This window comes from Tamandua tetradactyla, chromosome 12 (assembly GCF_023851605.1).
Source record: "Tamandua tetradactyla isolate mTamTet1 chromosome 12, mTamTet1.pri, whole genome shotgun sequence".
Taxonomy (NCBI): Eukaryota; Metazoa; Chordata; class Mammalia; order Pilosa; family Myrmecophagidae; genus Tamandua; species Tamandua tetradactyla.
In genome coordinates this window covers 85,750,359-85,774,742 of record NC_135338.1, presented here as the reverse complement: position 1 = coordinate 85,774,742, position 24,384 = coordinate 85,750,359, and the positions used below count along the sequence as shown (strand labels likewise).

The window sequence follows — 24,384 nt, the reverse complement described above, 5'->3', positions numbered from 1 at the left end:
ACTGTAGTTTAAGTTATAGGTGCAAATGTAAAGATCTGTTACATTTAACTAGATTACCCTTAGATTTTCTCTTAACCCATTTATTATTAACAAATTTAGTCAAGTCACACTCTTGTGCTGTCACCGTGGTCACCATCAATGAAACTTGTGATAATTTCATCAGCAATGCAGCCAGCAGAGAAACAAAGGATGTTTCTCTGAGGATACATCATTTCTCTGAGGAGAAAATTGAGTATGTTAAAACTGCCATACAACCCAACATACAAATGGAACGTCATGCTTTAGTCTGATTTTACGCCTGGCTTATGTAATTGGTATAATTTACATTTTTTACAAGTCATTTGAAGGAGCAAACTTTGATAGTAATGTAGTGAAGATGGTAGGTAGAAAAGTATATAGCTAAAGAAAATTTCTTTCCTTCAGCTAATATCAGAGAAGCCCTAGAAAAATTATTAAAATTTCTTTTAGAACAACAAAGGTTAAATGAAAATAGCTATTGACAGCAGTCACATAATAAAAAGCAAGACGGCATGGCCACCCAAGATGTTAAAACTGATGAGTCTTAATCAAGCGCACACCTCTAACCTTTTATTTTGTAAGGCTGCCAATTCGATTTTATAGTACAAAATTTTAGGTAATTAACAGGCTACCTTTAATAATCACTGTATCTACTATGAGAGGAGAGACTATCTTAAAAGAGCTTTTAAAAATAAAACTTTGGAACACTTACAGGCAAACAAGACTTGGAGCACTACTCACTGTAATTTCTCCACCATGATCACTATGGGAGGTGTTCGGAAAACTGAGGGAAGCAAATGATGAATCAGCAACAAGATTAGAACAGAAAGTTGCCAATCAATTCTGAATAAAGTGCTTCCAAGGCTCATCTCAACTGACAGCAATGGTTACAAGTCCTTGAGAGAAAGACAGACAGACAGACACACACACTCTCTCTCTCTCTCTCTCTCTCTCTCTCTCTCTCAATTTCCAAACTGCACACACACAAAGCTCCCTAAAGGTTATCATGCCAGGTTAATCCTGAATGAGGGTAAAGGAAAAATAAGTTCAGAAGCACAGTTATTCACAGGGGAAGTCAGAATTTCAACTCTGTTAAGACACACTGAATAAAATATATAGAAGCACATTTATTATTCCTCTCCCTTATCTGAGATTCCCAAGTACTTACCATATACAAAAGAGTTTGCAAAGTTTGGGGCACTTCTCAGATCCAGGCAACTGCATCCACCCTTTGGTGGATCAGGGTTTAGTATGTGAAGGCTGATGATGTGTTTGAGCTTTACTTTTACATTTCTCAGCTATCTCAGAGGTTTGGCTGTAGAATTACTAATAGTTTAAACAATGCAACTGTAATTATAGTTGAAGCAAATTTTCAATGCTACAGAGAGGGAATGATTGGCATTTTGAAGCTTTATTAACTTTTGGCCTTTTCAAGGCTAAATGAATCTTAGGGAAGAAATAAAAGTTCTCGTTGATTAATTTAAAAACAGATTTCTTATAATTAACAGAGATGTATGAAAAAAGAGAGCATTTATGGTAATTTCAATAATCTCTCCCTTTCTCTAGGTATTTCCAATTGTAACTATTGTAAAATCCCTCAACAATATATATAGTTACTCAACAAAACTTAATTTTCAAATCTCAAGGAAATGTCAGTTACACCTGCACAAAAATGAGTAGCTCAAACAAATTTGCTTACACAGACACGTCTGAAATAAGATTAGGGAAAAAATATATTCTGTTATATGACATGACATGCTTGCAGCCCAGTTCCCAAATGCTTTTTTTTGGTAGGAGGGGGTCATCAGAAGAGGCTTCTTTGAAGTATCTCACTGTGTTCAGCACTTAGAATATTCTTTTTTAATGGTTCTTATCCTTACATATAAATTGGGATGATTTGTTATAAAGATTTAACTAAATTACCATTTTCTCTTCATCTTCCAAATTTATTTAGATGTGATATCCTGTTCTTTCTCTGGAATTTCCTTTGCTTTTCTTTTTGTCAGTAAACTAAATTACTCCTCCTCCCACATATATAAAATCATTAATTTATAAAACACATAGCCATCTGTCATATCTCATGTAATTCTTTTACATTTTACTGCCACCCAGACTTATCTAACATGAACAAATAGATATTATTTACTGTAGTCAGAATGAGAATTATCTAATGCCACTTACATAGCCATAAATTGATTTTTGATTAATGTTTAAGCAAAAAGCAAACAAGCCCATCTGCTCTGAAAACAAACAAACAAAAGGAAGCAGCAGCGCACGCAGTTCATAGGAATTTCTTCAGAACAATGTTAGTATGTTTCAGCTGCTGGTAGAAATAGGTTATTTTTTCATTGCTATTAAGAAAATGTACTGCTGACAAGAATAATATATCTATACCTACATTTTTTTTTCTCTAGCAACTGTTAATTTAATATATCATTACTTACTGCAAAATTAAAAAAAAAAAAGCAATCTCACTATAAAGAAAGCCCAGAAGACCTGTAACCAGCAGTGAATTTCTTACTTCTCTTTTGCTCGGTGGGAGCAAAAGAAACCTTAAATGGATATGCTTTTCTTCTTTAAACATTGCATTCTATGGTCAAATGAAAAATGAGGAAAAACTAGATACTTTTCTATCTTACACAGGGAGAGTGAGTGCTAAAAAGCAAGACTTCTAAAAATATTTAAAACTGTTTATCTACTGTGTATATGTGAAATGTCCTTTCCAACGCAACCGAGAATTGGACACACTCTAAACCAACAAGATAATTAAAAACAAGAAAAAGGGCTGTATCCTATTTACTTCTGAAATCTCCAGGGCTTCATGCCATATCAGGTCCTCTGTACAGCATGCCTGAGTGTAGGTTAGCAGACAACTATTAATTCACTGGATGTGAATTTATCCTGCATCTTATTGTGTTACCTTCTCCCCATCTTACCTTATGGGGAGAAGACAACACAATGCTGCAACAGGTCGGAAGTTCACTAATATCAATGAACTGTCAATATTCTAATTTTCAGAAACAATAAGAGTTGCAAAAAAAAGAGAGAGAGAACAAACCCAGAAGACAATTTTTGAAACAAAAATAAATAGCAGGTTCGGGTCAGGAAATGTGGCATACATAGCAGATGAAAGGGTAAAAGAATGGTAAAAGCATTTTCAGCAAAACAAAACAACACAAGAATGCACATGCACTTGAGCTAATAAAAGATACATCTTTCTGGTCCAAGAAGGGCATTTAACTTGCAACCTTCAAAATGAATTTTGAAATCTCATAACCAAAAGGAAACTTTAAAACCCATTTGCCATGTTTTATATCCATTTGTTTATAGCATCAAGACACACAAAAAAAGGACAATTGAGTTATTATGTATTTTCCACAAATGTTCACCTCCAGACTAAGAAAGATACTATCAAAGTGAATGAGATATATTTATAACTCCATTTCAACTTTAAAAATCTTAGGTTTACAGTAGAATGCCTGCACAAATCCTATTGCACCTCCATAAAAGTGACTCTGAAATGGTGTTTCCTTCTAAGAGTTCATTTCAAATTGTTTTTAAAAACATTACACACATACCCAGACAGGCCTACAGAACAAGGATTTGTCTTTGCCAAAAAACAGTGTTTCCTGAGGACTATTTTTTCCTTCAACGGACAGTTCTGACTTTGGTTCCAGAAGAATAATTGCATGACAGTCCTAAACAGGTAAGAGTAAATCCTCAGATTGTTAACACATCAATCACATCATCCTCTCCTAATTACGATTCTGCATTTCAATATTCTTCAGGCAAAATAGGTACCTTATGTTTAGGACTCTAGGTAAACAAAACCTTTCACTGTCCCCATTTAAGAAAGTTTTTTTAGTTTGGTTTGGTTTTTTAATAGACATTCCCCCTGCCCCCCAAACATACTGCAGCAGCACAATGCAACCACTGTTAAGTGTGCCCTTAACCTCCATCGGACAATAGATTGTTTTTATCTTAGCCCCCTCAGAGTTAAGTTAGTTTTAATAAGGAAGTCTCTTCTAATAACAGAGTAAAAACAAACAAATTAACATATATAACATAGATTTCTAAGCTTAGATTGTACAAAAGGGGCAGACAGTCAGCTTGCCAGGAAAGAGGGAACTTTCTAGCTAGTCTGTTACTCCTATCTACAGGGAAAAACAAAACCATGCAAAACAAAGCACACATAAAACTGCTTCTTAAAGAGTTGTAGCAGGAAGTTTGTCTAGAAAGAAGCAGCAAGGTGTCACCCCTTTCCAGGAAGAAAAAAGTTGACAGCAGTTCTCCTTAGGAAGCCAACAGTGTAGAAGGGAACGTGCCGGAATGTTGGTGGAGAAGACCCTTCTCCAGAACCCTTCAAGGAGCAGATGAGCTTATTTTTAAATGTACCAGCACGCCAAGGAGAGGCCCCTGCATGCCAAGGAAGGGAAGGAGCCCACAGCTCCTGCTCCTTGCAGCAGATGACCAGTGACAGAAAAGAGAAATACGTTCCCACTCTTGGAGAAGCAGCTTGCTTCACAAATCACATTCTAAATGCTCCCACAAGTTGTTTGTTTCCACTTTTTGAAGGCGCTTCATACCCCGAGTATTTGCTAAACACAGGCAGAGTGACCAGTCAGGATGTGCCAACTCAAACTCCTCCCTAATGTTTACAAGGATAAACATAGGGCCAGTAACGGGAAACTGCAAAGCCAGGGGGACAGCGGTAACGTTTGATTCAACGCTGAACTGACTACTAGAAAAGTCTCTGAAGAGTATGATTAATGGGGAGTGGGGTCAGAGTTGCATCAGCACTTCCTATATGCCAGGCTCTAATATGCCAATTTTCATCAACCACTTGGAAATGGCTTTCCTGGTAGCCTGTAGGAATGCACTAGGTAATACATTTTGGTGCCAGAAGGTTGTTTTTCAGGATGCACACACACACACACAACGTTTAAAAAACAACTCACCGGTTCAGTAAGGCCTCCATTACGTTTTCTCTCCTACCTTCTTTTTCTAAAGGTTACTATTTACTTACTTTTTTCCCCATTAGTTTAGATGACACTAGAAGAAACAGGACACTATAGAAAGATTATTTTGCTATCACAGAAAGCAGCATTTTAGGCAGCACACATTGTTTCACAGTATCTTTTATCAAAAAGGGCTCTCACATCATGTGCTCTGGATTCCTTCGACACATCCTGCTGAAATGCCCCCTGTTCTGGGGGAGCTCCCTGATGGTCTGTCTGGCCCAACTGTGCTGGCCATGATGTCCAGAAAGGGCAGGGAAGAATGGACACATGTAATTAAAACTATGGGGGTGAGGGCGGGGGCAGGCAAATGTTAATCACGAGGGCCAGGCCAAAGCTTCAGGAAATAACTGAGTTTTCAGACGGGACCTGAGAGAGAGGAACTGCAAAGTAAATAATAAAGTCAAAGGCCTGGATTATACTATTAGTTTTTTTAAGATTACAGACAAAATGGCAGTGGTCAAATGATTTTCCTTTCAAAAGGAAATGAAGATCCAGAGACTACTGGTGCAAAGATATCCATCCACTTCGCCATGTGGCAAATGCCCCAGCCAGAAGGAGTGGGGAAAACCGCAAGGGAGGGGAGCAGCCCTCCACACTGAGAAACATACACAGGGGGTTGCACCTAGCACCACAGGGCTGGTGGGGGTACTGTTTAATTAACACATAAACGAAGAGTGGATTTTTCAGACCTGTAATTAATGCAGATATGCCAGAATTTGAGGCCTGTTGTTATCTCATCTACCACTACCACTGCCACCACCCAGGGTACCGTTTGTTATTACCATGAAATCTAGAAGGAGAACACAATTCTGTGACAAAGAAAGGTTGTTTCTCCTTCTAAATATTCCTTCTCCTGCCTTTACCCAAAGCTAATAGAAAATCTGAAGTCTGAGCTGTGTTTGAACCATTTCCAGCCATATGAACTATCCAGCCAGGTACAGCGGATGCCGGTAGGATGGGGAGAGGTTCTAATAAGAGGAAGGGTCTAAAAGCATGAACTCTGGAGCCAGATTGATTGGGTTCAAATCCTGGGTCTGCCATGTACTAATTGTGATTCCTTTGGCAAGTTACTTAACCTCTCTGCACATTGATTTTCTCATCTCTAAAGTGGGGATAATAACTGTGTTTACTGAAAACTAAGTTAGCATATGTAATGTGCTTAGAATAGTACTTGGCATACAGTAAGTGCTGAATAAGTGTCAGAAATTGTTATAAACAAACTTTAAGCTCACTGGCAGCAGGGAGGAGAGCCTCTTGGATAGCGAACAAGCTATAGCTTGGCTGACAGTACCATTTGTGAAGCCCTGGGGCCTCACCGCCCCAAGTCTGCCCTCCAATCCTCTTGCCCTTGGCAGGATGAGGGTTGAGTAGGGACTGAGACAACTGAAATACTTTGCAAAAGCAGAGCCCCATCTCTGACCGACACTAAGGAGCTGATTCTTGTATTTTTCTAGGGGTCTGCTGAGTGATCACAAGAGAGAAAAGAGGGGTAGGAGGCCAGAGCCTCAGGCAATCACAAGGGAGCCCAAGTACCTCCCTCAGGGCTCTAGCCAACAGCCTTCCAGCTACAGGCTTTTTAAAACTGTCCCATTTCTAAGGCACTAAAGGGATGCTCTGTGCACTGGAATCTAGGAACAAATAGAGATTAGTGAGGCAAGGGTAACATTATAATCAGGTCAGCCTAGCCCAGGCCCTTTGACCTTGGAGCTGTCAATAAGCTGCCATCTAACTTCTAAATAACAGCAAGCTTACCATTCAAGAAAGTCACTGTCCCCATTCCCTAAATATTCATGCTCCAATCAGTCCTCAAACAGTTTCGGCTCCTGACAGTCCAGATAACATTTTTAGCTACAAAACCTGGAGTAAGAGGCAGAGAATTTTCAGGGTCCCATGTTAGAGTCCTTTCATTGCTTTACACGCAAGATGCGGAAGGCATTTTCATGGTCATCTTTCCAAATATAATTGATTGAGCCATCAGCCCCAGCTGAGGACTCTATCTTGCTCCACAATTCTAGTAGCTATGCATCAATAATGTATCATTATCATCATCTGGTAGAATTTATGGCAACCTATCTCTCTCATCTTCTTGCAGGACAGACAGCTTTTGATTATCTGTGCTATATAAGGCCAAAGAATATGGTTCATTGAAATCTACAGATGAGCTTAAAAATTCCTTTTAGCCAATAATGTCTTCTTTTTCCCTTTCTACTCTTTAAGCTAGCACTTCTGATACAACTCCAAAAAGTTATATTTCATTTCATTCAGTCACTTTCTGGCTCTCTGGTGAAGGTGCTAACAAAGCTAACAAACAGTGAGATGGTCAAAATGCAAATCAATGAAAAAGAAAAGTTCTGGATAATATCCTTCATCCCTAGTGGTAGAAAACGAAAAGGCCAACATTAGAAAATCTAAACATTCAACTAAATAAAGTCTGTTCGTAAAGAAATAGTGGATAAAATTAGTGTTAGAAAGACTCAAGTCATGAAGACTATTTTGAAAATGCTCTAAAACACTGGCAAATCCAATGGATCCAAATTACAACTGTGGTCCAGGCAGTCTGTAGAGTATCAAAACCAGGAGAAGAAGGTGTGCTTGGGACTCAGTAGATATTGCTGTTCATTTTTTATAAACCGTCCTCAGGTACCCAGAAGGATATCTGGGAAAAACATGGTGAAAGAGACAATTCACAAGAGAAGGGGCAGCTCTTTCATTAATTAGAAAAATTTCAACTAATGAATGTGGAAGGAAATAGAAAATCGCTGTTAGAACACCAGAGTAGTAATTGTTGCAGGTATGTGTCACCAAAGGGTGCCATACTTTGTGAGTGAAAGTTTGAGGAGGAACAGGATATTTGCACAGACAAAGGATGGCCCCCAAGATATGAGTTACATGAGGAGAGTAGTGAGTTTACAGTGGAAAAACATGGCAGACATAGCTCACAGCTGGCCCCATAAGAAGACATATCAGCATCAGGTAGCTCTAACAAGACGTGAGAAGGACCCAGGAGGAATTCTGAGGTCTTCTTCCCCTAGATGTGTAAACTCAGTATGATGATGAGAAACCCAAATTGAAGGATGTTCTACAAAATAACTTACCAGAAATCTACAAAAAGTATCAAGGTCATGAAAGACAAAGAAAGATGAAGCAACTGTTACAGTCTGGAGGAGACTCGAAAGATAAAGTAAATAAACACACGGATCTGGAAACTATAAAAGGACATTTGTGGAAAAACTAGTGAATCCTGATGAAGTCTGTAATTTCAGTTAATAGTGTTGTATCAGTGTTAATTTCTTGGTTTTGATAAGTGTACTATGGTTATAGAAGATGACCATTAGGGAAAGCTGGGTGACATGACAGGAACTCTCTGTGCTGTTTGTTTTTTTCCAACCTGTTTGTAAGTCTAAAATTATTTTAAAAGAAAAGCTTAAAAGAAATAAAAAAGAGGTGCACAGATGGTTCAGTGGTAGAATGCTGATCTGCCATGTGGGAGACCCGGGTTAGATTCCAGGACCATGCACCTTAAAAAAAAAAAAAAAGAGGGGAGAGAGAGAGAGACTGTTCTGTTCAGTTTAGCCCTGGCTGATTTTGGTTCTAACTCTTCAGATTTTTCTCACTCAGTGCATTTTATAATCTTTGGTACCACAGATATAAGCAGTTGCAATTCAGATTGAATAGACATCGAAGGAAGAACGTGAAAAAAAAAGTTGTACTGACTTTGAGGAAGAGGAATCACTGAACAATTTAAAATTCTAAATACTTTACACCATCTTCACCATCTGTCTTACTCTACTCACCCAACACCTCCTTCCATGCCCCTTCGCTTCTATGGGCAATTCTTCCTTCACAATACTTTAGCAATCTGGCTAGAGTTCAAAACAAATACCCCTTATTCAGAACTTGGCTTAGTAGAAAATGCCATCCTAACAAACCTTCAGTGAATTACTGAATGGATGTGGATTCCACGGCAAAGGCTTCATTATACAGAAGTTGGGTCTGGAGCTACCTTTGCAACCAGAGTTGGTCCGTGACTCCAATCACATCTAAAGCAGCGAGGATGGCTCCAGCTACCAGTCCTTTGTGACTCCATTATAGACTAAATTAAAAATCACTGCTTCCAGAAGGAAGAGTTTTCCTACTCTTTGACTTGCTGTGTCTAAAATGCAATTCTCCTAAACAGAAGAGTGTTCATCTTGCTTGTCTAGGTCAATGCTTGTGGCAAACCAAACATAGTTTAATAAAACTATGGAAGTCTACCCACTGCTGAGAAACATCCACTTTAAAGCCACAATCCTCCATCTTGCCATGCCCAGCCCCAATAACTTTCTTTGAAAGGGTAAGAATGGGAAAAAAGATGTTACTTTTAATTTTTTAATTAACTTTTGTTAATAGGTTGATTAAGAGTTACAAATAGGTACATAACTTGCCAACCCCCAACCAAAACCATTCCAGCCAATACTAAAGAACACCTAAGGCAATATATAAGATTCTACAAAGGGTCCATGCACTAGGGTAACTTTCCAGAAACCTACAACCTCCAGATGGATCCCTGGACTAGATAAGTCCTGAAACCTAGAGGCCCCACCTCTCCAGAACACCGGCTAGTTCCATCTCCCTATGACATACTGTTGACAGCCCTTCCAACATGAAAAAGTTAAAATGGCCATAGCCCAAATACCCCTAAAGAGTGGGATGGAAAGACCAAAATTGATGGTGGAATTACACAGAGAAGATAGGGTTTAACAAATGAATATGACTGCTAAATCATTAAACTGATATTTCTTTTAGTCTCCAGTATCTTTTAGAGCAGCTAGAAGTAAAAACCTAAAACTGTGGAATTGTAATCCGTACCAAACTCTGAAATCTGTTCTACAACTAATTGTTGTGCAGTGCTTTGAAATTTATTGTTTTTTTGTATATATGTTATTTTTCACAAAAAAAGAAGAAAAAAGGCGATTGTGATGATAAAAAAAATATTCACTCCTTCTAGCCTCCTGTATTCTGGAACAGTTAGAAGGAAAAATCTGTGAGTATGGTAGCCCATGACAAACTCTGGGATCTGTCCTGTAACTACTTGTTAAAGAGTGCTTTGAAAACTACTGCTTTTTTCTTTCTTTGCTTTGTATATATGTTATACTATACAAAAAAAAAAAAAAAAGCTAAGTAACTACCTATCAGTTACTGATAGGTAGTCTCAGCTATAATTCCTTCCTACCTGTTACCTACACATAAGAGCAACAGTTGTATTAGGCATTTCCTACTCAAAGTCTATCTCAGCAGAGCCTTCCACTCCTGTATGTGTCTATTGTATTGTGTTGTGTTGTGTTTCTTCTTGCCCCAGACACTGGAAAAAGGCTGAAGTACTTCTGACAAAGGATCACACTCCAAAGTTCAGCTCAGCACTCTCCCTCTTACAAGAACACAGGCAGACATATTTGTATGCTCCTTCCCTCCCCATATCCCTACCCCAAATCCCCTATCAAAACAGTGATGATCAGATTCTGGTGAAAACCGTTGCCTTCACACCTATTCTGTATCACTAAATTAAAAATCACGTGCCCACAGTCTAAGCGCAAATAAGAGTACCTATGCTGAAAGCAAGGGTTTGATTTATATGGCTCGGTTTATGTCTACTAGTTTGAGGGCTCCCTAAGTGCCATTTCCTAATTAAAACCTTTCTGTGCCTTTACCACCCTTCTCCAAGCCCAAAGTTCCCCAATGCTTGAGCCAACTAAACTACCTAGGACTGCTTCGACTGGCTCACCTAGCGATGCTCTTTCAGCTGTCGCATGCTTAGCAGCTGTCTACTAAGGGAAGGTTGCTCAGAGATCCCCATCTAACAGTAAGTGCATTGCTCCCAGATATTTCTGGTAACCTTCAGAGGCTAGTGTCTTTGCAGCTTGTTTTTGTTCCATTGGGACTGGAGCTCTATTGCCACTGAATCCATGTGTCAATTCTGGTAGCGCTAAGTGGTGAAGGAGGCATGGAGTGATACAGAATAGGTGTGAAGGCAAGGGTTTTCCCCAGAATCTGATCATCTAATGAGATAACTCACATAGTAAAAGCACAAACTATATTGCTGAAGCTGGATTGTTTAATGGCCTCCATTTCCTTAAGAGCATTTTGGACAACTGTTGCTACCAGAGGAACCGCTTCTTCCTGTTGTTTCTACCATAAACATTTGCTAAGGCCCTACTGTGTGCCAGGCCCTACAGTTACTCTGGGGATACAAAGTTAAATAAGAGTCAGGCTCTGTTTAAAAAAAAAAAAAAAAAAGCAACCACCTGGCCAAAGACTGAGCTGTAAACATGTAACTATAACACAAACTGTTACATTCTAAGGAGATAAAAGGGATTCATTGCTTGGGGGGTCTGGGAGGTGGAGAAGGGTGGTAAGGGTAAGAGAGGGTTTTAATTAGTAGATGACATCTAGGTGTCCTCATAAACCCAGCAGACATTTGGCCATATAAATCAAACCCATGTATCAGGGTCCTTAGTATTACTCAACAAGGATAATTCAAGCAATTACTAGAATTATCGTGATCTAGCACATAAGTTCATTTGAGGACCCCAACTGTGTAAGCATGAAAATTTTTTTGGCAGCTCTACTTCTAGCTAGCACGTTTATGAAAAACAGGTTGGGTTACTGGCTCCAAATAGCTTTTTAATAATAATAATAATAATAATAAAGCAAACCAAAAAATGCTTAAGTCTTTTAAGATTTTCCTTTTTTAAAACCTGGAAAATAATCTCCCTGTCAAAAGCATGCATGATTAATGATTTATGTGACACTATAAGCTTGGGTATCTGTGTTACTATCATATGACATTTCCTAACAGCTCATAATTACCCTAAAGATGTTTTTGGAACTGATAACACCCCCTTCCCTACTTTTACCCCTTCCAAAAAACCTTGCATCATTTTTGCAAAATTTTAGACTACAACTATCAATGGGCTCTTCAAAACCTGAACCACTGTCAAGTCATTCATACGAAATTCTGAAAATATCTCCACTAAGAATCAATTATTTCCAAAAAAGAGCTGATATGAATTCTGCACTCCAGCTGCTTACATGGAGCATATATTAGAAAGTTGTCTACCTGCAAACTCGTTCAGAAACTGAGCCAAATCAGGCTGTTTAGATCAATCACTTGGATCAATCAACCAGTCAATTCAATGCTATCCTAAGAACCGTCATTTTCCCTCTCACTGAAGATATAGTTACAGTATCTTATAGGGCTCTTAGAGATAACATAGGCAAAAAAATAAAAAATAAATCTAGAACAGAGAGCATGGCAAAACCAAGTAACTCCATAAGTGGTAATTATTCAGTTTTCCAGAGAGGAGCATAGGGATTATTTGCTCTAAACTCTCTGACAGATGAGGAAAGTGAAGTAAGAGAAATCAAGTGTGTACATACATGGGCATTCCTGGAAGTCTGGAATAGAGCTGAAACAAGAATGGTTTCTCCCTTCTAGGTCCACTTTATCCTGTCATTCTACTGAGTTTCAGGAGAGAGTACTAGCAAATAGCCTCAACCCAGTGATTGAGGTTGGTTTTTCTTTGACAGTTTTAAATGAGAGGGAAGGCCTGTGACACAGCCCCCATCATCTTCTCCCAGTAATGGACAAGAAGAGGCCCAACCAAAACCTGCAGCACTAGTTCAGCTTCCCAGGCAAGGCTGCAAATGAAAGCAATTATTATTACCACAGATGGTTTAGGATCTGAAGCAAATGAACTGACAGTGGTACCATTTGCAAGAAGAAATAGGTTTCTCACACCTGTGAGCCACAGGGACCCCGTAAATATGCCAGAAATTCCATAAACCACAGCTTACATCCTAACAATTTTTTTGTAAACACAGCAAGTTAAACATAGTTTAAGAAGCAGATTCCTATATTTTCAATTTAGCATAAGGTAATTAACTGTGTCTTCATAGAGAGAACAGAAAGGTGCCTAATGCTTCATTAGGCATCCCACCTAACTTAAATTTGCTTTTCTCGTGAAAACTATGCTCTTAAGAAAGGCAATCAAGATTTAGGTAATTAATTCATACTCCCAGAGATGTGTCAACATACATCTGTAAAAGGATTATCCTTAATCTTTCAGGGTCTCTGAGTAGGAATAAAATGGTCCAGGCTGTGGCTTCAAAATTCAACTTGCAAGGAGATTTAGTTAACCTAAAAATGTAAAGTTTTACAAACTCTTCTCCCTGCTCCCTGGCCTCTCTCCCTAAGTCAGGCATTCATTTAAATATACAATGAGCTCCCAGAGTGGCTTGGGGCCTGTGCCAGGTGCTGTGCCAGGGAATGATACATGCGATCCCTGTACCCATGACAGCAGCTAGGACTACAGGAGTAAGTAAAGACCCCTGTCCACCCACCAGTGTTTCACAATGTAATTCTGGCCCTCTAGGAGGTTACAATCTCCTTGGATACACAGAACCTGTGAATAAAGATAAAATTAAATCAAAGTAGAGTGCCAGAAAAGAAAAGCATTGTGAGTTCCAGGAGTTGAAAGAAAGAATTCCCTAAATTCTAAAGAAAATGACTTAGACACATGGAAAAGAAGGGAAGACTATTTCCCACATATGCCAGTGCAAGGGGAAGAAGTTTTGACATAAGCTAGAAAGGAGGTTCTAACACTGGTGACAGAGCGCTCCACTGATTCCTGAGCAGGGCTCATCTCAAGGGTGGTGAGCTGGCCCAGTGAGGAGGTAGCTGGGAGGGAACTGGATGGAGGAAATTCACTTAGAAATCTAGGGAAATTCATTTAGGAATCTAGAGAAATTCTGTGGTAGGATGGAGGTAGAACAAATAGAGGGGAAAAAAAAGAATTGTTAGAATTTGGTAACTAAAGACAAGCTTTGGACTTAAGTGAGTGAGTACATCAATTGTGAAGTCCAGAAAATGCACCAGCTATGAAGAACCCATAAACTGGGTTTTCCACATGCTGTTTTTGAGATGATTGGAGGCTTTTCCAAAGCATGTATCTGGTGGTCAATGGAGACATGGGGCAAAAATTCAGCAGAAGAACAGGTCCAGACAGAATCCATCTCTGTGTTTGCAATGGCTAATGCCAGAAAGAGATTGGTTCTCAGAGAAGACTTGCCCCACTGTCACCTGCTGACAACAAAGAGCAGAAAGAAGGAGGGATTTGGCAAAGGGGTCAGTAACACCACTCCAGAAAACTTGGAGGAGAAGGCAGATGGACATAAAAAATTCCTAAAGGAGTGAGGCTGGAACTGAAGGGTTGTCCAGTTTTGTGGAAGGGAGGGGAGAGGGTATTCCAGGCCAGAAAATGGTGAACATAAGCACACAAAGCTTCAAAGGGCTGGCTAGCCAGCCCTGTACTCTCCACTTTAGAAAACAGTATTGGACCAATTTATGGTGGACATTTGATAAGCAATTAGCTATAAGTACTGGAACTGCCCCTTAAATTCAGTTATACTTTGCTTTTTTACATTCATTTATTTTCATAAATAATTATTTCCAATGGGGAAAAAAAAGGCACATAGAAAAATGAGAACATCCAATTTCACCAAACATTGTGCTCAAAGCATCACAGCAGTGGTCAGTTCTGGTCCATCTGAAATTGGTCCCTGGCATTTATGAGTTAATGTTTCAAGTTGACTAATGTCAATATTAGAATTGCCCGTTTTTCAAGGTCATAATTACTAAATAAAAAAAGATTTAGAGTCACAGACTGTCCCCAAACAACAGGAGTCCTCGTGTCTTGCCTCTCCCAGGATCCAACAACTACAATGTTTGCTTCTATTTAGAGTATCATGAGTGCTAAATAGAAATATTAGAAAATATCACACAAAACGCAGCAAAGCAGCCATGACATCTCTGTAGACCCACACTCTGAAGTTCAATTTTAGCTTGCAACCATGCTCTTAAAAGTAGACTCCTTTTCATCAACTGTAACCTCCGAATATCCTAATTGCAGATTTGCAAAATACCTGAACAAAGAGAACAGAAACTCAAGTTATTATTTGAAGGTTATAGCAGCTATTGTTGTGGGAAAATCTATGATCAAATCAGTACTTCTGTTATTTAACATCACATTACTTTGAATACTGATACCAGGAAAAGAGTCAGGAAAAAGGGCATCAGATAAATCCTGAAATCCAGAGGGACCAGCCTCTTCAAGATTATCAATTAATTACATCCCCCTATCCTTTAGCTTCAACACTCCTTCTCAACATGAAAAAGTCAGAACAGGCATTGTCTAAGGATCCCTGGGAGAAGGATCAAAGGAGAAGGTGACATAACAGAGAAAATACAATTTAATAAATAAGTATGAGTGCTGAATCACTATATTTATATTTCTTCTGGCCTCCAATGTTTTGGAGCAGCTAGAAGGAAAATTCTGTAATAGTGGAATGGTAACTCACAATAAACTCTGAAATTTGTTCTGTAATTACTTGTTGAAGTGTACTTTGAAAATTATTGCTTTTTCTTTCTTTTCTTTGTATATAAGTTATATTTTACAATAAAAACATTTTTGTAAAAAGGCATCAGAACTGATCACAGTCATCCTAAGTGAATCTAGGGAAAATATTTCCCTCTCACTAAACATATAATGCATAAATGTGGTAAAAAGCTCTTTAAGCTGGGCATGTTGGTTAAATGACTTGTTTGAATAAGAGTCTGAATTTGAATTATTTTAAAATTAATAAAGTTTTTTTTTTTTTTTTTTTTACTTGTAAGGACTTATAATAACAAGAAGGACTTACAATAACAAGAAGCAGTATCCTTAGAAGCCCTCAGGGATTTGTTTTAATGAATAAGAATAATGTGCAATTAGCCCAACAATGCTAAGTAAGTGCTTCCGAGGGCTTTGAAAGTAGTTGTTCTCAAGTAGTTCAAATATCATCAAGTTCACATAAAGGATTATATGGCATTTAACTTGAATTGGTCAACTTCATAAAGCACTGGGATAGTAAGACGAACAAACGTACTACTAAATAGCACACATTAGGAATTCCCTAGGTTAAAAAACAATCAAAACACTCCAAAATGGGAGAAAAACATGAAAAGCAAATACATTAGGATAAATATGTATCAGAAAAATATTCACTTCAGGGTCACTTTAAACAGTAGGCCCTATTCATGCTTGCAAGTGTTTCTTCACAGATCATTAATTACTTGGCAAAGAAGCTGGGCACAGAGAGCACATGGCCAATGAACTGGCATTGAAAATCAATGGGAATTTGATTAAAGGGGTTTCTGAAAATGTGTGTGCTCTTTCAAAATATGTCAACCACACTTTTTCTCCCCAGGGTTTCCAGAGGCCACTCCATCTCCTCATTTGAAGCCAACTAGTCAGAAGTACCAGCAGACAGATCCACAAATGAGTTGTTTTACTTGCCTCCCTTTGCAGTCAGTGGCCAAATCACCCAGTAGTCAGCCATGGAGGCTGTGTGCTTCACCGAGCTGGGCAGGAGGGTTCTCCAGGCTTTTAAAAATTTCTGGCTGGAGCCAACCCACGAACAGAAGAAAAGTTTCCAACTCTCCTTACTGAAGGCAATGATCTGATTGTGAAAAGTTTAGCTGAAGCATATAGTGTGCTGGGAAGAACATTAGAATCAACTCCTTTCAAAGTCAGTAGAGTAAAATCTGGTGAGCCCTTTTCATGCAAAACCACTGTGGAGAGCCCACTTTAACGGGCACACTGGACCAGGTGGTGAAATGCCACACACATTAAGCTGAGTTGTCTTCCTGTTGCATTTTTTCTCAGATTATATGCCACCCCAAAAATTTGGAGGCTTACTACCAAAAGTGAAAATTCCATATCTGACTGATCAATCAGCTTTCAGCAGGTAGGATGGGAGTGTAGAAAACCATTTCTTTTCAAAATTATTATCCACTGTAGAATACTACCATAAGAATTTTCTTCCTTCTCATTGTTACTAGCGGTGCAAATGACCACGTTTAATCAGATAAGGGAGTGTTGGTTTAAAAAGCCATTTTTGAAAGGAATAAAGAAGTAAATAACCTTTTAAACCAGCCCACACCATCTACAAGGTCCTTGGTTCACCAAGCCCACCAGTTTCCTAGAATGCTGGTACAAGCATCAGAATAAAATCTAGCACTGGCTCTTTTCCCATCACTACTTCCTATTTGGTCCATTAAACATCACTAGAATGCAATAAAGTCCATTAAACATCACTGGATTAAGGAAGCCTCATTGTATTGTATCTTGAGGTAACATTCAAATCCTATGTTAACAGCAGTTACCAGGTTCTAAAGGTGGCTGTGAAATGCCCATGTCAATGTATTCTGTATTTTTGAGATCATTCTCTCTGAAATCCCTAAACATAGGTATGAGAACGCCGACATTTCACTGGCATATTATTGGCTATTTCTTTCTGTTGGTTTTTTTTTTGGGGGGGGGGGAGAGGGGAAAGGTTACAGGTTAGGCTGAAAATGTTTAGCCCACCAGCTTCTACAATAGAAAATGGTTTATCCTAGGTACTCATCTTTAAATCTTAGTATCCTAGCAGTTACATTTGAAAATAAACTGTCTTCTTGTTCTTTCTTCTAAGGAGAGTGCTTAGGTGGTAGGAAAATGTGATCCTATACAGCCGTATGGCCAGGCAGATTATAAACCCACAGATTTTCACACATCACAGAGAACAATCCGTTCTAGGAGCAACTCTCCATACTTCTTTGCCTATTGAGGTGCCGTGGCACTTCTGAGATATACTTGTCATCAGCAGAATACAGTACTTCCTTCTCTCTTTATCAGTCTGGTTGCCAGACAACTGTATAGAGCTAAAGAGAGTAATGTTATAGTAAACATTTCCCTAAAACATTTATGTATGTCATTGATAAACAATAGAAAATTTAAAAGAAATATAAATGTACTATACGGAACCTTAACTCTTCCTCCCACTGAAAGCCTAAGAACTTAAAATCTTCATACACCTGGCAGAGGAAAAGGAAAACAAATTCCAAGGGAAGTCTTACAGATTTATAATTTCAATACATCTTCCTCTAGAATATTTAACACACTTACCTTTTAGTCATTATATACACTTTGAAGATACCCTTCAACGATAAATTACAGTAGTTGCATCTTTCACTGCAGCTGACATAAATATCATTTTGCTTTCACAAAACCAGTTATAGAACAGTAAATCATTTTTACATTGCTTTCTAAAAATCTTTAATTTAAGTTGCAACATGGACAGTGAGTGCACTCACAACAATGAGCTCACCTATTCTTTCTGTTTTCTTCATTCAGCAAGTTAAATCCCTATACCTAACTCCTGATAGTACTGTTGCAATTTGCTGGGTTTAAAAATATTTTAGTTATTTTAGCGTTTGCGCACAAACATCACACACAACAGATACTGACTGAACTCTTGCAGTATTCAGGTGTGCAGACTTGGGGTAGGGACTCTAGGAGCTCTGTGACTTTAAAGAAGGCTATCACCACTATCAGGATAGCTGCTTTACTGGAGCCAGCAGCTTTCTAAATACATAAAACTATGCCATTTCATTTCCACAACAGTTCTAAAAGGCAGTGATTATCGTTCCATTTGAAAGATGTGACAACTGATACTGGCAGTCAAAAAAGAGCACACAGCTGGTAAATAAATACTAAAGGATCTGCTAGATTTCCAAACCAGTTGAGTCGACCAGTGCGTGGCACCACCACGATGTGTTCCAAGCAACGCTACATTTATAAGGTTAAAGAACAAAATGGCACAGTATATATATATATATATATATATATATATATATATATATATATGACCAAGCTTTGGGGGAGTGACTGCAGACTGCAACTGCAATACAGGGCTTAGAAAAATTAGACCTTAGCCAAGGAGAGATGATCAAGTGCTCTTTGAGGAAAGAGAAGGGAAAAGGATTGATCTGCAATGCAAGAATTAATTCTAATCAAGTGGGAGAAAGCATGAGTTAAAGGTACTGGGGCGGGACACAACTACAGAGAATTTTAGCAAACCTTAAGAAAACCAGTTTAGTGGCCCATGGCTCTGAGAGGCAGCAAAAGATAATCCAGGGATTAGGGTGTGGGAGGGAAAGTTACTATATCTGTTCGGACTTCACGTCATGGATAATATGGAGCCATTATGAATTATTCTAACCAGGTGAGTATCTTAACCAACACAGCACTTTATGTACAACAATCTGGCAGTAATTTACAGGATAGATGGGGATGAGGGGGGTGAGATGAAAGTAAGCAGGTTAAGATGAAAGAACTGAATTAGGGTAGACATATCTGGACTGAAAGAGCAAAGGAAAACATGAGTAGCATTTTCAGAAAATGGAGACGGACAGGTAGGAAAATTTCTTCCAAGTCCTGCCCAGTTATGATGACCTACTGATACTGATGGGGAAATGAGAAGAGAAACGCGGTGTGTATGCAGGCAGGCACATGCATTTGCTCTCTTTCAACTGAGAAGCAGCAGTGCTAACAAACAACACTTTCCACTATAACTACAGCATGGGCTAGAGTCAACCCACCAACCCCAAGAAACACTATGCTATACTTATGTTACCTTCACTGGTTCTGAATGCTGGCTGTGCCACACAAATCTTTTAATGAGAAAAACTATTTTCATTTTCGTTTTGCTTAAGTCAAACTATTAGAAAAGGATGAGTGATAAGGGATCATTCAAAATCCCCAGTTAATGCTGCTTGGTTTGGAGATGGCTAGAGTCTCTCTCCCTCTCTCAGAATATGTCTGAAAGTAGTAATTACCCAAGATTTTGTGTGTTTGTTTTTGTTTTTTGCGGTGGTTGTTTTATTTTTTTTAACTAGTGTGGCCAGAGTGAGAAGCATCTTCTGGGAGAGTTTAACTATTGGATCACAAAAACAATATGTGCAGACCTCATATAGAAACCCTTGTGATAATGACACCAAGAAGTTATTGTTATTAAATTCAGTAAACAGCTTAAAATCATGGGTCTGTGTCCCTTAGAAAGGTGCCATCCAGCTCACAGACCAGTACCGTGCTGGCTCATATCCTCACTGGAATCAAACCCAAGCATATACCCATTTCTCACTCAACAAGAAATGTTTTGTTTTGTTTTTTTTGCCATATTAGTAAGGCAAAAAAGAGAAAATAAGCTTTGAATTAGTCTCAATGCTCTGCAAAAACCTACTAATGTGGTAAGACGCATCCTCCATGCACTAACAAGCTTTCTGCATCTGTTCTCTACCAGTCGGCTGCTGACTGGGGATAGCTGGGGGAAGGGGGGCAGCTTAAGCCATTTTACTCTTGTTTTGTGGGCTTGTGAATTAGCGGCCAGACATGTGATACCAACTGTTCCAATTGGTTCAGAGTGACATCACTTTATTATTCAACTTTGTTTGCTTTCAGCTTCCCCCTTTTCAAGGAACTCAGGACCTCACTCTGCCAACTCAGTTCAGAAGATAAAGAGACAGGAAGAAGCATGTCTCCGACAGTCATGAAGTGTCAAACATTTTTTGTTTGCCTTTTTATATTGGGAGAACTGATGAAATAAAGATTTCAATCAATAAGGCAGTGGTGTATTACTTTCTTCACAGGACAGTGAGGGAATAGTTGGAGAAGCGAAAGGTTGCTGCCAAGCCTTTAGTGAGTTAAAACTGATTGACTTAAAAATCCTCAAAGTTTGTTTTAAAGTTCAAAAACTATAAAATGGAAACCACAGGCAATACTAAGCTGGGGCCTAATTTCACTCATGCACACTTCCAAGTCCCAAGAGAACATTTCTAATTAAGTCAAATACTAATACCTCGCTTTTTCCCAAAAATAATTAGTCTTAATTTATTTCATTTAACTCGCTATTTTTATATTAACAATGTAACCACTGGAAGTTGGAGTTTTTGCCTGACTTGGAAGACAGTTTAATCTTGTTTCCCTTTTCCATATATTAAATTATCACACAAGTCATAAAATGTAGAGAGAGTTCAAGCATCCTAGTCCAACATTATTAACTCTTAATGATCTGCTCAGAGGAAAGAGCTTTCTTATAGGATAATATGTTCAAAACAAACAACAACAACAAAAACCAGACTTCGTAAACCCAAACCAATTAGAAACCCAGTGGATCAGTGGCAAGAAATTATACCAGCTTCCACAGGCCAATGGGCCAAAGCCCATTTTAAGTCCTAAGTCATATGAACTCATTCTCATTGGGATCTTATATAATAGGAACTTCTATCACTCTAGAACTTTATCATCTTGTAGGAAATGTAGTGACATCAAGCAAACATACACAGCCACCTCAAGACTGAAAACATTACCCCAATCTTGTACTTACTTGCTCCCTGCTAGAAATGAAATCAAGATGCTTGCACACACCCTAGGAGGGCAGGGACAGGCCTGAGCAGGACAAGATAACTGTCCTTTGTACACATCTGCAGGAAGGCAGTGTCTCCAGGAGGTTCTCTCTCACAGGATTCCTTTCTTGGTGGAGCACTCATAAGATAGCTATTTGAGGGTGGCATGTATGATCTACAATGTCTCTGCAGAGACAAAGGAAAATTCCACCTTCAGAAGGCCTAAATCTCTTTTCTTGTAATTGCAGTGATTGGCTCTGACCAGACTTGCCAATCAATTATTTATTATTTATAGGGTACTTTCTATTTGCAATGTAGTCAACAAATATTTGTAACACTTCATAATCCCTCTGAGGACGTAACCACTTTTGGAGGGAAAGGGAGCAAGCCTACCTAAAGTTGGAATTTAGAGGCCACCATGGATATAGGCACAAGTTTGTGTGTGTCTGTGTGTGCATTCCACCATGTTTTGGGCCAGCAACTAATTCCCTTCCATCCTCTGATACTTCAAATCTTGGCTCCTTAGCCCCAAGGATCCTATACTTGAAGTTCCCTGCAAATATCAAATCAAGGAAATTTGCTTATCCCAGGAACAACATAGTGAATTGAGACTGATTTTCACAAATAAATCAGTCCCACCTCCACCAATAACCAACTTCAGAGAATTACATCTCATTTCTCTGCCTTGGTTTCATCATCTGCAGAAGTCATATTGGATGTAAAACATATCTGATGCATTTTTGGGTATTATGCACACGTAACACCTCCCCTACCCAGATTCTGACTAGGTGGCAAACCACCATTTCCCCCTCTACATGCTTACAAAATGACTGCAAGCATAAGAAGCTTAAGAAATCCAAACTCCAGCAAAGAAGGGGGCCACAGTGACTATGTATTCATGATTCTGTCTTACTCATCTACATTCACAGTCTATTTAATATTACCTTGTATGTACTCTTAATCTTTTATCAGAGAATTTGTAGGTTTGCAGAAAAATAATGTAGAAAATACAGCCTTCCCATATTCTCCCTCTATTACTAACACTTTGCATGAGCATGGTACTTATGTTACAATCGACTTTTAGGAAGGTTAGATATTTAAGTTCCAACCCCAAAGTAGTTTAGAAGCATAAAAGCAGCCAGTTCTAGGGAGTAGGGCTAGAAACAGTGATGATGGAAGCAATATAAACAACAGACAACACGAGAGATGCCAAAAGACAACTCTAAGGAGCCACCATAGGAACTGAAAAGCTGACACTCACAGACCAGTTAGCACAGTGCAGTGTTTCTCACACCAAAAGCTGTTCTGCACACTCTTGAGAGTTAATAATTTTTATGTTTTGTTTTCATTTCAAGTTATTATCTATTATCCATCTACCCACCTACTTATGCACTTTCAAGTTCATTTACTTAACCTTAAAATTTTAGTGCTGCCAAGTGATTTTCACATCATCATTTGCATAAAAAAACGCATTGGAAATAAGCTGCATCACCTTAGCTGTTGTACACCAAAAAGAAGAAAAAAGTGCATTTAATATACAAGCATGTGCTTACATACCATATGAAGACCAGATTATGTTGTTGCCCTCAGCATGAACTGAGGCTCTGTAATATTTAAAGAGAAAAGTCAATTGAAATGTCAAAGAGAGGCATCCCATGCTCAAACATAGTCTTGCCTTTAAGGTCGGTAGTTTATTCACATTTAAGTGATGATTTAATTTCAGCAAAACATTACCCGTCCCACTAAATTAATACACACTTCATGTGTAAATTTATTTGATTTATAGTTGTAAAAATTAACTGTCAGCATAAGAAGCTTATGTCTACTTTTAAGGTTGTAGGCATTTAAAGTAACTTTATACCAAAGTAATGTATGATATCAAGAGTCAGTGAATGTGTCATTCACCTTTAAAAGGAAACTCAATTACTATAGGTGAAAAACACCTCCCACCTCATCTGGGAGAGTCACTTCACTGACTCATGATATGATGAAGTCATTTTTAGTTATGACCTTGACTATTGAGAAAAGTTATATTATGCTATTATATTCTCTTTAATGAAAGTAATGTGAATATACTTTCGAAATATTTCCTGTAAAAATAATTATTTTAATTGTGTTGCTTAGAAAGGATGACTATCACCAGCCAGGTAAATCAGTTTCATTTAAATAAAGTTTTTCCTTATAGTCGTGAATGTTCTGCTACTCAGGATATATTTCAGTTACATGAAAGTGCCTGTGTATATGTCTCCTGAGACTCCATTAGGCCAGAGAAAAAAGCCAGAATTGCACAAATATGAAAGAGACTTCAGCAATTCCCCAGTTAAAGAGGTTCAAACTTTGAAATATCAATTTGGGGTATAGAACTCATTATCTGTGAAGAGCAAGTAGTAGTGAATATCAGCTACACTCTAAACCACATAAAAATCAGATATCTGTATCCTTAGGTGAGTGACTGCCAAAGTGTGGTCAGAGACCCCTGAAGGTCCTGAGACCCTTCTGGAGGGGGCTATTGGATAAAAGTATTTTCATAACATTACTAAGATATTATTGGCTTTCTTCATTCTCACTGTTTGAGTGTACAGTGGAGCTTTCCAGAGGCTATAGAACACGCAACAGCAGCAGCAGATATGAGAATTCAGCTGCCTTCTCCTACACCAGACATTAAAGAGACTTTCAAACATGTATAATGACGCCACTCTTTTCACACTGGGGATAGGGGTGCGGAAGGGAGGTAATAGAGTTTTACTTTATAAAATGCCCATTTTTAATTTTTCACTAGGCAAAATATCAATAGATATAATACACATCGACAAAAGCTCTTTCGGGTCCTCAATAACTTTTTTAACAGTGTAAAGAGTTTCTGAGACCAAAGAGTTTAAAAATCCCTACCCAGAAGAGGTCATCCTTCCTAAGAGGCAGCTACAGGCATGTTTATCTCCACTCCCAATCTATGTATTCACTGAACCTCACACGCTCATATCCCCCTCCCTGCTTCACTCTCCACCTGGATGTCTAAGAGGCATTTCAGACGTCACAGAGGCCAAA

General features: G+C 38.6%; 1 protein-coding gene across 1 annotated transcript in view; it reads right to left on the bottom strand.

Moving 5' to 3' along the window:
- Window positions 1-24,384, bottom strand: part of IGF1R (insulin like growth factor 1 receptor) — a 300,530-nt gene that overhangs the window by 106,370 nt on the left and 169,776 nt on the right. The window lies entirely within an intron of this gene.